The sequence below is a fragment of the Podarcis cretensis genome, assembly GCF_951804945.1.
Source record: "Podarcis cretensis genome assembly, chromosome: 11".
Lineage (NCBI taxonomy): Eukaryota > Metazoa > Chordata > Lepidosauria > Squamata > Lacertidae > Podarcis > Podarcis cretensis.
In genome coordinates this window covers 46,527,867-46,542,463 of record NC_137180.1, presented here as the reverse complement: position 1 = coordinate 46,542,463, position 14,597 = coordinate 46,527,867, and the positions used below count along the sequence as shown (strand labels likewise).

The 14,597-nt window shown below is 44.7% G+C and overlaps 1 protein-coding gene across 4 annotated transcripts in view; it reads left to right on the top strand.

Moving 5' to 3' along the window:
* The window catches only part of GHR (growth hormone receptor), a 105,406-nt gene that overhangs the window by 65,469 nt on the left and 25,340 nt on the right, over nucleotides 1–14,597 (top strand). The window lies entirely within an intron of this gene.

Below are 14,597 nucleotides of genomic sequence, written 5' to 3'. Positions count from 1 at the left end.
CTTCTCGGTAGTGGCACCCGCCCTGTGGAACGCCCTCCCACCAGATGTCAAAGAGAAGAACAACTACCAGACTTTTAGAAGACATCTGAAGGCAGCCCTGTTTAGGGAAGCTTTTAATGTTTAACAGACCACTGTATTTTAATACTTTGTTGGAAGCCGCCCAGAGTGGCTGGGGAAACCCAGCCAGATGGGTGGGGTATAAATAATAATTATTATTATTAATAATAATAATAATTAAAAGCTGGACAGGTGCACAAATCAAACCAAAATAAACAAAAGGGCCTTTTCTTGGCTAAGCCTCAGCTCCAAGAACACTGACTGAATGTGCCTTTCTTCCTCTGGCAAGAGAAATGGACGAGTTGCACAGATGTGTGCTGGTTTCCTGGCCAGAAATTACATGCTTCCCATCTGCTTGCCTCTTGTTCATGAACACATAAAAGAAAGGAAGGAAGGACTTCAAATGCCCCTTCAGTTTTATTAGCTGAAGCCCAGAATTTGGAAAAAGCAAGAGACAGTAGCTCCCATTAATTGGTAACATGATGCCCTCTACATGCCGCAGGATGTGTCAAAGCATTTAAGAGAACATACCAGAAAGATCCGTGCCAGACTGGAGGGGGAGCACATGATGCCAGGCAGGCAGGGGGGAGAGAGCGAAGAGGAGACATTTTAAAGAGGAGTGGTTAAGTAGCCCTACAGACCAGACTTTTCCATGTGAAGGAATGACTCTGCTGGTTTTCGCTTCACGGTGTTTGCTTTTAAACCATGGGGCTCTCCAAACTGGTTTTTACTTCTTCTCCACCGCCTCCACAGAGGCGAGGGACCATTCAATATTCCCCAATATGAGCCGCTCTATATTTTTTGGACTGCAGTTCCCAGCAGCCTCAGCCAGCACAGCTGTTCCAAGCTGGGGCTGATGGGAATTGTAGTCCAAAACATCTGAACATTCAGCATACGTTATTTGCAAGTGGGGAATTAGTATCAACTGTACTAGAGAGATCTTCAATACTTTTGTTTTTTTAGACCCAGAATTCAGAATCTAGGCACAACCTGCAACTTTTTTGTTTGTTTGTTTCTTTTTAAACAACTTCTCTTTTTTTTCTTTTCCATCTCTGCATACAGACAACCCCTTATTTGCACTGGGGTTGAGCTCTTGCGCGAAATTGCATGGAATCGAAACCTCCCTGCCCTGCCCACCCCTGTTCCACTGTTTGAGTGACGTCTTTTATGACGCTTCCAGATCACTTCTGGGTCCAGCGTTATGCGCAGGTGTGCAATTGCGCACATATTGGTTGCCCCTAAAACGGGTGTGTGGCGTTTGCCCCCTAGGTGTGTGACATCATATTGGGTCATAAGGAAAGGGTTAACTAAGTGTAAAATGATTAACCAATAGGAACCCAAGGGGAGGAGCTAGAGTTAGAGTGGTTAAAAAGTCAGTCTGGAGTTAGAGAAGGGAGAGGGAGGATAAGTCTGTGGGTTGGGCTAGTTTGATGTGAGAGAGTGAGAGAATCTGTTAAGAGGAGTCAGTTAAACAGTTGGGATAATCAGTTAGAAGGTATAGGCCGGTAAAGAAACTAAGGATAAGAAACTGACAAGAAAAATTATCTGAAACCATCAACTTGTTAATGCTTATAAAATAAACTTGTTTATTTGATTTAATTTTAACAACTGTCTGGACTCTGTGTGTACCCGAGAGAAACGGGTCGGTGGCAGCAGGGAAGCGATCACAGTGGTGGCACAGGGATCAATAGACCGTCAAGCATCCAGGGACCCTGTGTGATCGCCACAGGGGGTTGCAGGTATCTTTCTCCCTCTTCTTCTTTTTCCTTTATTAGAAACAGCCCTAAATAACAAAAGGAAGAAGTGGTGATACCACAGTCCTTTAACTGAGATGTGCATAGCAAACAGCCTAAACCTGAGGCAGACATGTTACCTTTTGCATCCAAAGCATGTTCTCTGCCTCTGAGCTACAGCCCTTCTCTAATCAAATGTCAAGCCACCAGCTGAAGAGCAATGCCCTAAAATAGCCTTCCCCAACCTGGTGCTCTCCAGATGTTTTGGACTACAAGTCCCATCAGCCCCTGTCAGAATATCCAGTTATCTCTCCTTCAAAATGCTATTCCTCAGCGCTTCATAGTTATATTCAGGTAGCGTCCTCATAGTGTCTTCACAGCCAGGATTTCAAGTTCATTCATAAATAGCGTACTCTTGAGCGGGAAAGAAACTCGTTGCTCTGGAAACCACATAATAATCCATGGTTTTTCATGGACCTTGCCCACCTGCTTCATTTATGTTTAGTTTAATTACAAGCTGTTCAGTTGCCTGTTTTGTATAGATCCTGAAGAGTGGAACATGTGGTCAGTTATTCAGGTGCTGTTACAGAGATGTTTATAAAGGGGATAAATGACAAAGATTTTCCGAGCCTGAAAAATAATCAATTTTGTATATTGATAGAGTGTTCCCGCTGCCCCAGTCTTAAGGAAGATGTTCATTTAAAAAGTGGAATGAAATAATGCTAGCGTTGAGGAATTTCTCTCCTGATGACAAATTGCTTCTTTGCAAAATGGCCCCAGGTGGCATGTAACTCTTATCTGAACCGATTTCAGTCACTGGATATCAATAGCATATTAAACTACATAACCATGCGCTGACCAGTGTAAACAAATGGTTGAACTGAAACAAAAAACATTCCCTGCATCAGACCTGATGCGGCCCCTCCTGCAAACAGGAAGAAGCATGGTGGTGGTGCCAGCAAGAGTGAAGGAGGCACTTTCCCACCGCTTTGCTCTGCATCCGCCTCTCATAGCTATCAATTGTCCCTTATTTGGTGGGAAAGTCCCTTATCCCAGCGCCGTGTCCCGCTGCTGTACCTTATTGATGATGTCCCTTAAATTTCCCAGGTTTCAAAGGAAGCAGCTCCTCTCCCTCCCTCCCTGCCGGCCAAGGAGGAGGGAGGCTCCAACTGTGTTGCTTGGCTGCATTGTTCACCCAATAAGGAGTCTAAGAACGACTGGGGGAGTGGAGCTTGCATGCCTTGCGTCGATCAAATCAGTCACGTTGCCTGGGGACTCGCCTTTGCTCAGCGCTTCCCAGCGGAGAGGTGATGTGGTTTTCCTTGCTGCATCCCCTTTGCCGGGTTGCTGCGCTGTGGGAACCACCGCTTGAGGCTTCGTTTGGCTGCTGGCTGGGTCTTCTGCCTTTGGCTCGGAGGGGCTCAGAAGTTGAACATACCTGTCTTCGGAAAATCCCTTATTTTGGCTGCTGATCCCTTATTTTTGAGGCTGCTGGTCCCTTATTTTCAAATCTGTAAGTTGACAGCTATGCCACCTCTCCAATTTGAAAATACGGAGGTGTGTCTTTTGGTCCCACCCTCTTGTGGGAGTCGGCTGACTCTCGCAAGAGCACAGGACCAAAAAAATGGGACATTCCAGAATACAATCAGAAGCCAGGATAGCTTCTGTAATTCTGGGATGTTCTGGTCAAAATGGGATGGTTGGGCGATATGTTTTCGCCTGATCCAGCAGATCTGCTCTTATGTTCCCAGTTACTTAAGACACGATTAAAATTGTTGTTTGGGTTCAACCTTTAAACTTTGAAGCAGCCCATTTTATCATGAGTTCCCATCCTCCTGTATTGTCAGGTCATCTGAAGAGTCCTTGTTTTAAATCCCATCTTGATTGGCTGTTAGAATAATCACAACAAGACACACAGTACAGTCGTACCTCGGAAGTTGAACAGAATCCGTTCCAGAGGTTCGTTTGACTTCCAAAATGTTCGGAAGTCGCGGAAGCCACATCGGATGTTCGGGTTCCAAAGAAAGATCACAGACCGGAATCACTTTCAGGTTTGTGGCGTTCGGAAGCCAAAACGTTCAACTCGCAAGGTCTTTGGGATCCAAGGTACCATTGTAATTAGAGGAGGTGATAAGCCTCTTTCTAGGCTGTACTATATTAGATTGCAGGTAGAAACTTGCAGAACTGAAAGTTCCTCCGTGAAAAAAACATAGCCTGTTTATAGGAAACTAGATGTCAGAACTCTGTTTCTCCTTGACGTGATGGGTTTTTTCTGTGTGCTTGGTTTTTGTACTGCATAATTTCCATCTTGAACCCTCACATGCAGTTAACCACTAAAGTTATCCACTTCCTTTTGCAATCAACTTTAGTGAATACTGGTTTGAGCACAGATCCATTCTTCTTTTCTGCCTGATGAAAATCTTGCATTTTGCTAGGGATAAAATCGCTTGGGAGCTTAAGTTAACCATTTAAATTGTCTCTACAGGATGGAAAGGAAATCAGATTCTGACTATATTCTCCAGTGTTTGTATGAAAGGCTTTGTGTTGAGCAACTGAATTGGACTGTGCAGTATGTTTCGCCAGCTGCCTCATCAAAGGAAAAGTCTTCTAGTAGCACCGAATGTGTGTGATCTACATAACAAATGGCCTTAAAGAACTTTTTTGCCTTGCAAAGGCTGCATTCTACAAGTTGTTTAAAGCAAAGATGAAATCCTTGCTTCTGAGGATTCTGTAGCCTTGGAGCAGTGTGGTACATTTATTCGGTGATATTTAAGCAGCAGTATATAAGCAGTATTGTTGTTGCAGCATTAAAAACTAGCATGTATCCCTGTGTATCAGTTGGATGCTAACACACACATATCAGTGGTCCTTAAGGTGTCATTTAGGGCTGTTGCAAGAGGGCTGTTTTCCAGGGAGATACAACTTTGTTCTTCATCACTCCTGTGCATCTGGGCTATTCACATTTTCTCATTCAGCATAATTTTATACAAACACAATGCCATGTTATGTTAGGACTGGAGTAGCCAATGTTTTGTCCTCTATAAACTGCTGTTCAACCCAAAAAAAAAACACCCCCTGTGCTAATTGACCCCTGTATGATGACTTTATTTTGGGCCCAACCTAGCTATCACTTAGTGAGCTATGTATCACAACTATCATTATACATATCTTAGCAACTTCCAGTCGGGACTACTGCAGCATATTCTACATGGGACTTCCTTTGAAGATTGTTTGAAAAATTCTGTTCCATCAAACTCCCAAAAGCTCTGACCATTAGCTGTGCAGGGTTATAGCTGATGGGAGTTGTAGTCCAGTAGTTTCTGCAGGACAGTATCTTGATTAGGGTGTTGGAGCAGGACTGGGGAGACCTGAACCCAACTCCCTACTCACACTTGTCACTTTGGAACAGTCATCACGACTCAGCCTAGCTCACCTCACAGGGTTGTTGTGAGAATAAGAGGAAGGATGAACCTTGTTAGCTGTCCTGAGCTCCCTGGAGAAATTATGAAATGGAAATGTTCAAAAGCAGCCACGTTTCTTTTAAAGGCTTTGCTTCCCCGGGACAACTTAAAGCTTGCTGTGAAGCAATCAGGCTCTAATTTTGAACACTTTCTTAAAGCATGCCTCAAGTACAGTGGAACCTCAGGTTACATACGCTTCAGGTTACAGACTCCGCTAAACCAGAAATAGTACCTCAGGTTAAGAACTTTGCTTCAGGATGAGAACAGAAATCATGCTCTGGCTGCGCAGCAGCAGCAGGAGGCCCCATTAGCTAAAGTGGTGCTTCAGGTTAAGAACAGACCTCCAGAACGAATTAAGTACTTAACCCGAGGTACCACTGTAGCATGGGACGCAGGTGGCGCTGTGGGTTAAAGCCTCAGCGCCTAGGACTTGCCGATCGAAAGGTCGGCGGTTCGAATCCCTGCGGCGGGGTGCGCTCCCGCTGCTCGGTCCCAGCGCCTGCCAACCTAGCAGTTCGAAAGCACCTCCGGGTGCAAGTAGATAAATAGGGACCGCTTACCAGCGGGAAGGTAAACGGCGTTTCCGTGTGCGGCTCTGGCTCGCCAGAGCAGCGATGTCACGCTGGCCACATGACCCGGACAGCGCTGGCCCCTGGCCTCTTAAGTGAGATGGGCGCACAACCCCAGAGTCTGTCAAGACTGGCCCGTATGGGCAGGGGTACCTTTACCTTTACCTTTTACCACTGTAGCACCTGCCTGGCTGTTCTTCTGCTGAAGAAACAGGTTCTGTTGTGATCTATGAAAGCTTATACAGTACAGTGATACCTTGGTTTTTGAATGGCTTGGCTCCCAAACAAATCAGCTCCCGAACGCCGCAAATCCGGAAGCAAGCGTTCCGGTTTGCGAATGTTTTTCGGAAGCCAAATGTCCAACAGGGGCTTCCACGGCTTCCAATTGAGTGCAGGAAGCTCCTACAGTCGACTGGATGCTGCACCCTTGGTTTTCAAATGGTTCTGGGAGTCAAACAGACTCCTGGAATGGATTAAGTACCAAGATACCACTGTATTGGGAACAGGAAAGAGCTGGTCTAAAAAGGTGCTGTTGGGCTCATACTTCCAATAACCATAATGTAAGACTTGCCTGGCTTTCCAAAGAGTTTTGAACTGGGACCATATGTTGCATTGAGCAAGGACAGAAAGTCCAGCAAAACTGGCTGCAGCCACTATTTCACTTCTACACTGGAGCAAAAGAGACAACTTGGCGAGGAAAATAGCAATCATTAATGAAACAGTAAATTACCCAACCCATTTTGGTGGGAACCTCGTTTAGGGGCACAGCGATTTGGTTTCTATGTGCCCCAGGAAAGGTCTTTACTAAAACACACTGAGCAATTTACTAGTTCATTAAAGCTCTTCAGTATTTTTCAGCACTGTTTGCCACTTCTTTTGCTCTTTTGTATTTGGTGTTGCCCACTTCCCCATCGCTTCAAACACACTTAGCGTACGAGCCAAGCAAAGGCTGATCGATCCTCAGGAGCGTGAGGAGGAACCACCACAAATGCCCCATCAGAAGATCCCAGTGACTGAGGTGGAGCATAAGAAACCAGGCAATCCTTAAGGGCTCAAGTTGTTTAGGGCTTTATGAATTTCCTGTGGTTGTGGCCTGATTATGGATCTCTCCCCCTAAGAATGTCTGCTCATCAGGCACCATCTCTTTTTGCGTTTTTCTCACAGGCTTTGAAGGGTCAGCAGCAGTGATGCTCACTTCTTGTTGTGTTTTGTTGGTTGACTATTGTACACCTGGGCCATAATTTTTCTTATCTGACTGCTCTGTATAATTAAAATTGGTGGTTCCAATGGCTTTTATCTCCTGATTAAGTTTCTGGCAGAGTTTCTGCTGTTGGTTTTATCACTCTGTTTTTATGAGTCTTGTAATCTACCCTGAATAATAATTGGTGGAAGGGCAGAGTTAAATATTTTTATTTTTTTAAATGCATACTATTCAAGAATAGCATTTCACAGTCCAAACCATCTTCTGTTCTGATGTTTTTTTACACAGGTTATATTGCAAGGTTTTGAGACCACCCAGCTGTTTAAACTACAAAAAGTTGATTCTATTCCTCCAAGTATGGATCCAGGGACTTTGCTGGCTGTTTTCCAGACTAAAACACAATTTGATGAACCCTTTTGCAACAGTCAACATGCCATGGATAACTCTGAGGAATGTACCTGAAAGTTGGCCACTGAAGCATCAGTAACACAGTGGTACCTCGGGTTACAGACTCTTCAGGTTACATATGCTTCAGGTTACAGACTCCGCTAACCCAGAAATAGTACCTCAGGTTAAGAACTTTGCTTCAGGATGAGAACAGAAATCATGCAGCAGCAGCGGGAGGCCCCATTAGCTAAAGTGGTGCTTCAGGTTAAGAACAGTTTCAGGTTAAGAACGGACCTCCAGAACAAATTAAGTACTTAACCTGAGGTACCACTGTACCTTAAAAAAACAGACAATGCATTTAGCCGCTGTTATCATGAACAGCTTGCAAAATATAATTCTTAAAATGGATCTCTAGGGATGTTTTCTGTCACTGCATCATCTTCTTTTTGATAGCTTGGATAAATGACTGTTGATTTGTCATTTAATGATATTGTTATCAATATTGTTGCCTGTTCCAGTAAAGTGCATAGGTAGAAACTGGCTATTACCTTTTTTATTATTATTACTGAAATTGGCTAGTTTGTGGTTTTTTGCTACCTTTGATTAGTTATTAGTAGGGCTGGCCAGTGTCTGGTTTTCAACATCGCAATATATCACCAGCTAAATATCACAATAAATTGATATATCACAGTGTCTGAAATAAGGATGGAGCTATGTTGACACATTGGCTTCATAATTTTCCCTGCATCGTGATTTCTGCCGGTCTCTGCTCTTGTGATTCACTGCCCCCCTGTGAGAAAGCTGTGCAGGCAGAGTTAACAGGGGCTGCAGGAACCAAGAGAAGCATTGGCTGGTTTCACGGTTTTCCCCACATGGTTATTCTTGCTTAGCGCGCGCACACACACACACACACATCATGATTCACAATATATTTCCAGGTCAAAAATTATGAAACCAATATCACGAGATGGACTTCAACCCAGTTTTGGACAATACAGTGGTACCTCGGGTTAAGTACTTAATTCGTTCCGGAAGTCCGTTCTTAACCTGAAACTGTTCTTAACATGAAGCACCACTTTAGCTAATGGGGCCTCCTGCTGCTGCCGCACCGCCGGAGCGCAATTTCTGTTCTCATCCTGAAGCAAAGTTCTTAACCTGAGGTACTATTTCTGGGTTAGCGGAGTCTGTTACCTGAAGCGTATGTAACCTGAAGCGTATGTAATCCGAGGTACCAATGTATATTGATATATCGCCCAGCCTGAGTTATTAGTATGTTGCAATTGACTTGATTGAATGTTGATAGTAGTGATGTCGTCACTACCATATTTGCCACCGGCTGCAAATCACTTTGAGTGTGGTATATGCAAAAAAAGGGGGGGTAGACAAATAACCCTGACAACTTCACTTCTTTTTCTGACTTCTTTTTCAATGAGGCAAAAGTATAAGCTTCAGTGTGTTGTGAAGGCTGTTCAAAATACTTTCTGGCTGTATTCCCTTGGACTGCATTCACGTAGACTTGGCAGAAAGCCTTCCTCATGTTTAGGATGGCTTTTTCCAGAAGTCACGTAAGACTTCTTTTCCTTTAAGCGAGCTTTCAGTGAGAAAAACTGAGCAACAGAGCATCTGCTTTGTATGCAGAAGGTTCCGGGTTCAAGCCTTGTCATCTCCATCCTAAGGGCTAGCCATGTGCATAGTCTGAAACCCTGGAGAGCTGCTGCCAGTCCGTGTAGACAGCACTGAGCTGACTTGCTAGACGGCAACTTCCTGTGTTCCTATGACTGAGGAAACAGACTGGTAATACTTTGGCCGTGTTTCCATTTTACAGGGGCGCTGTGTTATGAAGGGGCTGTTAACTACTTCTGGCCTCTCTGAGCTTAATTTATAAGGTGCAGGGAAATGTTAATAAGTAAACGCATTTACCAGGTTTGGGGAATCAACTTCTGCGGCATCCTAACAACCTCACTCAGAGACGGACCTCGCAGAAAGCGAATGTGAGGCGCTGTTTGTTCCCTTCCTTCCCTCAAGTGGGGTTTTGCCAATTACGGTTTTATGAGCTGAAAGCTAGATGCTTGGAAACTGGCAAGGGAAAAGAAGAGGAAACAGGCCAGCTGGAGAGAATTTCTTTCATAAATCCTCACAGTTTCGCTTCCAACATGCATATCTCGTTATTTATGAAGTATAAGCATAACACAGGATTCTGGTGCCTTTACGTTGTGTGACTAAGCAGTACTGTTTGGAGGCAGTCTTGTGAAAACAGCCTGAGAATCAGCTTAAAATCCTTTGCATGGTAACTGGTGTTTTCTATAAACTCATTTTAAAAAAAGAAAGAATTAGAATTAGAACTAAAAATAGAACGTCCAGTTCAGCATATCCATCTTCAAATATCTATAGGGCTGTCAAATATCTATAGGGCTGTCACATGGAAGATGCAGCAAGCTTTTTTTCCTCCCCTGCTCTGGAGGGCAGGACCTGAAGCAACCCAAGAAAGGAGATTCTGACTAAACATCAGGAAGAACTTACTGACAGTAAGAGCTGTTTGACAGTGAACAAACTCCTCTTTCCTTGGTGGTTTTTAAGGTAGAAGCTGGATGGCCATCTGCCATGGATGTTTTAGTTGAGATTCCTGCATTGCAGGGGGTTGAACTAACTTATCCTCAGGGTCCCTTCCAACACTACAATTCTATGATTCTGTTTTGTTTTTTAAATTGTATATATAATAAAATCCCCACAAGCTACAGGCCAAAAGGAGGTGGTTGTAAAAAAATTTCAAAATGGTATAACTGAGATTCCTGACATTAAGATCATCCCTGTTTTGTTTTTATACTAGTTCCCTTTGCACATTGTAAGGAGAGTGTCAAGTGCTTTGGAGGTAGTTTACAGGACGAGTGACTAGACCACGGTTGGACAACCTGTGACCCTCCAGATGTTGTTGAACCACGGCTCCCATCACCCCCGATTATTGATCCCAATGTCTGGGACTGATGGGAGTTGTTTGCCATACCTGGACTATAAGTATAGGTATCCAGATGGTGGCTAAGAGCATATTTACTCTCCAGATTTTATTTGCTCTCACCAGGAACCCCTGGGAACTATAGTTCACTGATATCTCTCTCTCTCTCTCTCTCTCTCTCTCTCTCTCTCTCTCTCTGTCTGTCTGTCTCTCATTCTTTGTGTGTGTGTGTGTGTGTGTGTGTGTGTGTATCTCTGGCAGAGAATTCCCAACACCATCACCAAATCACAATTCCATAAATTATTTGAGGGAAACCATGACATATGTCCCAAGCCAATCGCTGATTTAAGTTGGGGAGATCAAATCTGTTGCTCCACCTGCTTTTCACCTCTTGCCACACCTGCCATTGGCATGTGGCCCCCAGAAAATGCCCCACAAAGAAATGCGGCCCTTAGGTTGGCAGACATTCTCCTCTCCCGCTGTCCATGATTTGGGCAGCTCCGTGTTTAAACATGGTGGAACTGGCGCCATTTGCATCTTGCTGCAGCCTCAGCATGGAAGATACATCTGACATCTCTTCTATTCCAGTCATAGTGCTAGAGAGTTTTGCTGAGCTTTGTCGGGGAGGGAGGGAGATGCTTTGCAGACGGACAGTGCTTGGAAATTGCTTGCTCAGCAATATCTAAAAGAAGACGGGGCACTGGGAGCAGGCGCACACCTTGTGGCTGCTTTCTGCAGCCAGGTGAAGATCAATCTGTCAGCATTTCCCTGCTGTTCTAAGAATGTTACATCGTGTGCCCTTCGGCCTGTGCTGCTGGGACTTCATCCAGGTTTACTCCCCGATTCAGTTTCCTAGCTCATATAACAAAGTGTGGGCCTTGCCAATATCCTAGGACCTACAGTAACCTAGAGCATCATTATATAAGCTGTTGTAATAATAGAAATTATTAGACGCAGGTGGCGCTGTGGGTTAAAGCCTCAGCGCCTAGGGCTTGCCGATCGAAAGGTCGGCGGTTCGAATCCCTGCGGCGGGGTGCGCTCCCGCTGCTCGGTCCCAGCGCCTGCCAACCTAGCAGTTCGAAAGCACCTCCGGGTGCAAGTAGATAAATAGGGACCGCTTACCAGCGGGAAGGTAAACGGCGTTTCCGTGTGCGGCTCTGGCTCTGGCTCTGGCCAGAGCAGCGATGTCACGCTGGCCACATGACCCGGAAGTGTCTCCGGACAGCGCTGGCCCCTGGCCTCTTAAGTGAGATGGGCGCACAACCCCAGAGTCTGTCAAGACTGGCCCGTACGGGCAGGGGTACCTTTACCTTTACCTTTACCTTTAATAATAGAAATAATGTCACAAGGGTGATTCCACACCCCGGCCCCTCTGTGTATAAACACTAGGAATAAAAACTGTATGGTGACAAAAATTTTGGAAGTGATTTTTTTATTTTATTTTTTTGCATCTGGGGAAAATCTCTTTCTAGCCTTAATAGTTCAAACTCTGAGAAAGAAAGATGCAGACTGCAGCACATGTGACAATTACACCATAAAGGTAGAAAGATGTTGAACCATACATAGGGAATGTAAGAAAGCAGCAATTTTGATTCCGACCTGTGTTTGACGCAATCAGCGCCGTTTCTCTTCCGCTGCAATTCGGTTCCTGCAAAATACTATATGATTCGTATCTCTCTGCCCACTATGTCTTTGTCCCTGTGTGTTCCACTCATGCCTGCCAGCCTTCACACATTCATAGAATTCATAGAATCATAGAGTTGGAGGAGGCTTCTTTATCCCAGAACGTGTGGAAATAAATGCCAGAGCAAAATAAATGCTGAACATCTTTGCAATCTAAAATAACTCAAAAGCAATTTGTAATATCTGGAAGTAAAGTTTCACAGAAAAAACATAATTGCAGTAAGTGCTGCAAAATTGTTTAGATGATTTCTAAACCATTTTCAGCCATTTTTGTAGTGCCATTGTTCCCTGTTAAGCACTGATAATGTTCATTCCTTTGACAGATTGCTTAGAATTGTGGCCTAATGTTCCTGAGCTGATTCAGAGCTATGCGAGATGTGGTAATTTCAAGTTGGGTTTAGATACTGTCTCATGCTGGCATCTGGCTTACTGCCATAGAAGTGCCAAGTGCCAGGTGCCAGGCCCTGAGGAAAGCGAAAGAGAAGCATCTGGCTTCCGCTGTCAGCGACAGGGGAGGAGATTGAAGGCTCATGGGTAGGAGGGAAGGGGTTTAGTGCAGAATTGTGTGCCAGCTGAGATTAGAAGAAGGCCCATAGCTCAGTGGTAGAACATCTGCTTTGAATGCTGGAGGTTCCAGGTTCAACCCTAGGCATCTCTCGGTAAAACTTGGAATCTTGCAGAGCGGCTTCCTGTCAGAGTAGACAATACTGAGACAGATGGACCCAATGGTCTGAATCAGTATGACAGCTTCCCAGGTTCCTAAAATCCAAGCCGCAGAAGAATACATGTGCCGCCTTGTATTTGAGGTGAGCATCATATGTGTGGCAGTAAACAGTTTTGAACTGTTTACCATTTGAATGGTATTACAGTGGTACCTCGGGTTACATATGCTTCAGGTTACATACGCTTCAGGTTACAGACTCCACTAGCCCAGAAATAGTACCTCAGGTTAAGAACTTTGCTTCAGGATGAGAACAGAAATCGTGCAGCAGCGGCGCAGCAGCAGGATTTGCGACAAAGCAGGGCAGAGGTTGCACATGTGAACTCTGCACTGCAACATAAAAAAAGCCTGTGAGAGCTTCAGATGTTGAAGAAATGTGTGCATCTCACATCCACAAGTGCCTTTTCCTTTCTTAATTGAAGAGGAGCAGTAAGTGGAAGTGCAAATGAGTATTGGTGGTGGTCGTATATGACAAGACCATCCCGTATTACTGATGGGCTGGTATTTCTTAAACCAGGGTTTCCCTAGCACTGTATAGATCAGGGTTTCCCAAACTAGGGTCTCCAGCTATTGTTGGACTACAACTCCCATCACCCCTAGCTAGCAGGACCAGTGGTTGGGGATGATGGGAACTGTAGTCCAAAAAAAGCCGGCGACTCAAGTTTGAGAGTAGATCGTAGGAGACAGGCAAAACCAGCAGTAAAAACATAGGAAGCTGCCTTATCCTGACTCAGACCATTGGCCTACAGTAGCTATCTCAGTATGGTCTACATTGACTGGCAGAGGTTCTCCAGGGTTTCAGAAAAGGGGACTCTAGCAACTTTAGCTGGAGGTGCCATGGGTTTAACCTGGGACATGCAAAGCCATATCTCTACCGCTGAACTGCATATGGACCTTTCCCACCAATAAATCACTTGTTTACTCCTTGGTTTACAAACCAGGATGAAGGCTTAAGCTCACAGCATTCATTATCCCACATTGTACGTGCTGTTCCTTCCGGTTAATTAAATTACTGGCTAATGTGATGCTCTGTTTAATCTGAAAACTTTGCAGTCTTTTGTGCTAATAAGACCATCGCTTCTCTGTTGATGCTGCCTGCAACATCGGGCGGATGCCATACAGGAGGGCAGCCTTGGCCAGCCTTGCATTCTCTGGGTGTTTTGGACTACAGCTTGGGCTGAAGCGAGTTGTGCTCCAGAGCAACAGGTTTGCTGCTCTATCATATGTTTTCTTCTCAAGGCTGTCTTCCAAGGCCAAAAAGTGATAGAATGAATCCAAGCCAACAAGAGAAGCAGCAAGAAAAGGTCCTTAAAACTAAAATGCAAAGAGAAAGCAAGGAAGTGTGTGTCAGGGGAGAGAACAACGCAGTTAGAAAGATCAATACAGGATAGGCTACAATTGCAGCTCATTTCTGCTCCCACAAATTGCTTCTGGCTGCAAAACGGTGCAAAGTGGATTGCATCTGGCACCTTGTTTGAAAAAGCCCAAACCTTAGCACAAAATACCCTCTTGAAGGTGCTTACCAAAGGAAGGTTAACAAAGTGAATGCAGCTCATTATGCCATGGACATTTTTTGTTTCCTGGGAATTGTTGGGCATGAAGTTGCCCTTTTGACAGTACGTTCTAACAGCACACACACACATCCCTACAAAGGCCTGGTACAGACAGCCATCCATAAAGAACTGGAAGCCAACAGACTGGAACTGAACTTCGCAAACTCTAAAGTTTCTCAAGATCTTGGAATCCTCATAGGTGGGAGATCAGTGGAAACCCGTTGGAACAGGTTAAAAACTTCAAATACCTAGGCATCCATTTCCAATATAACGCTTCTTGAA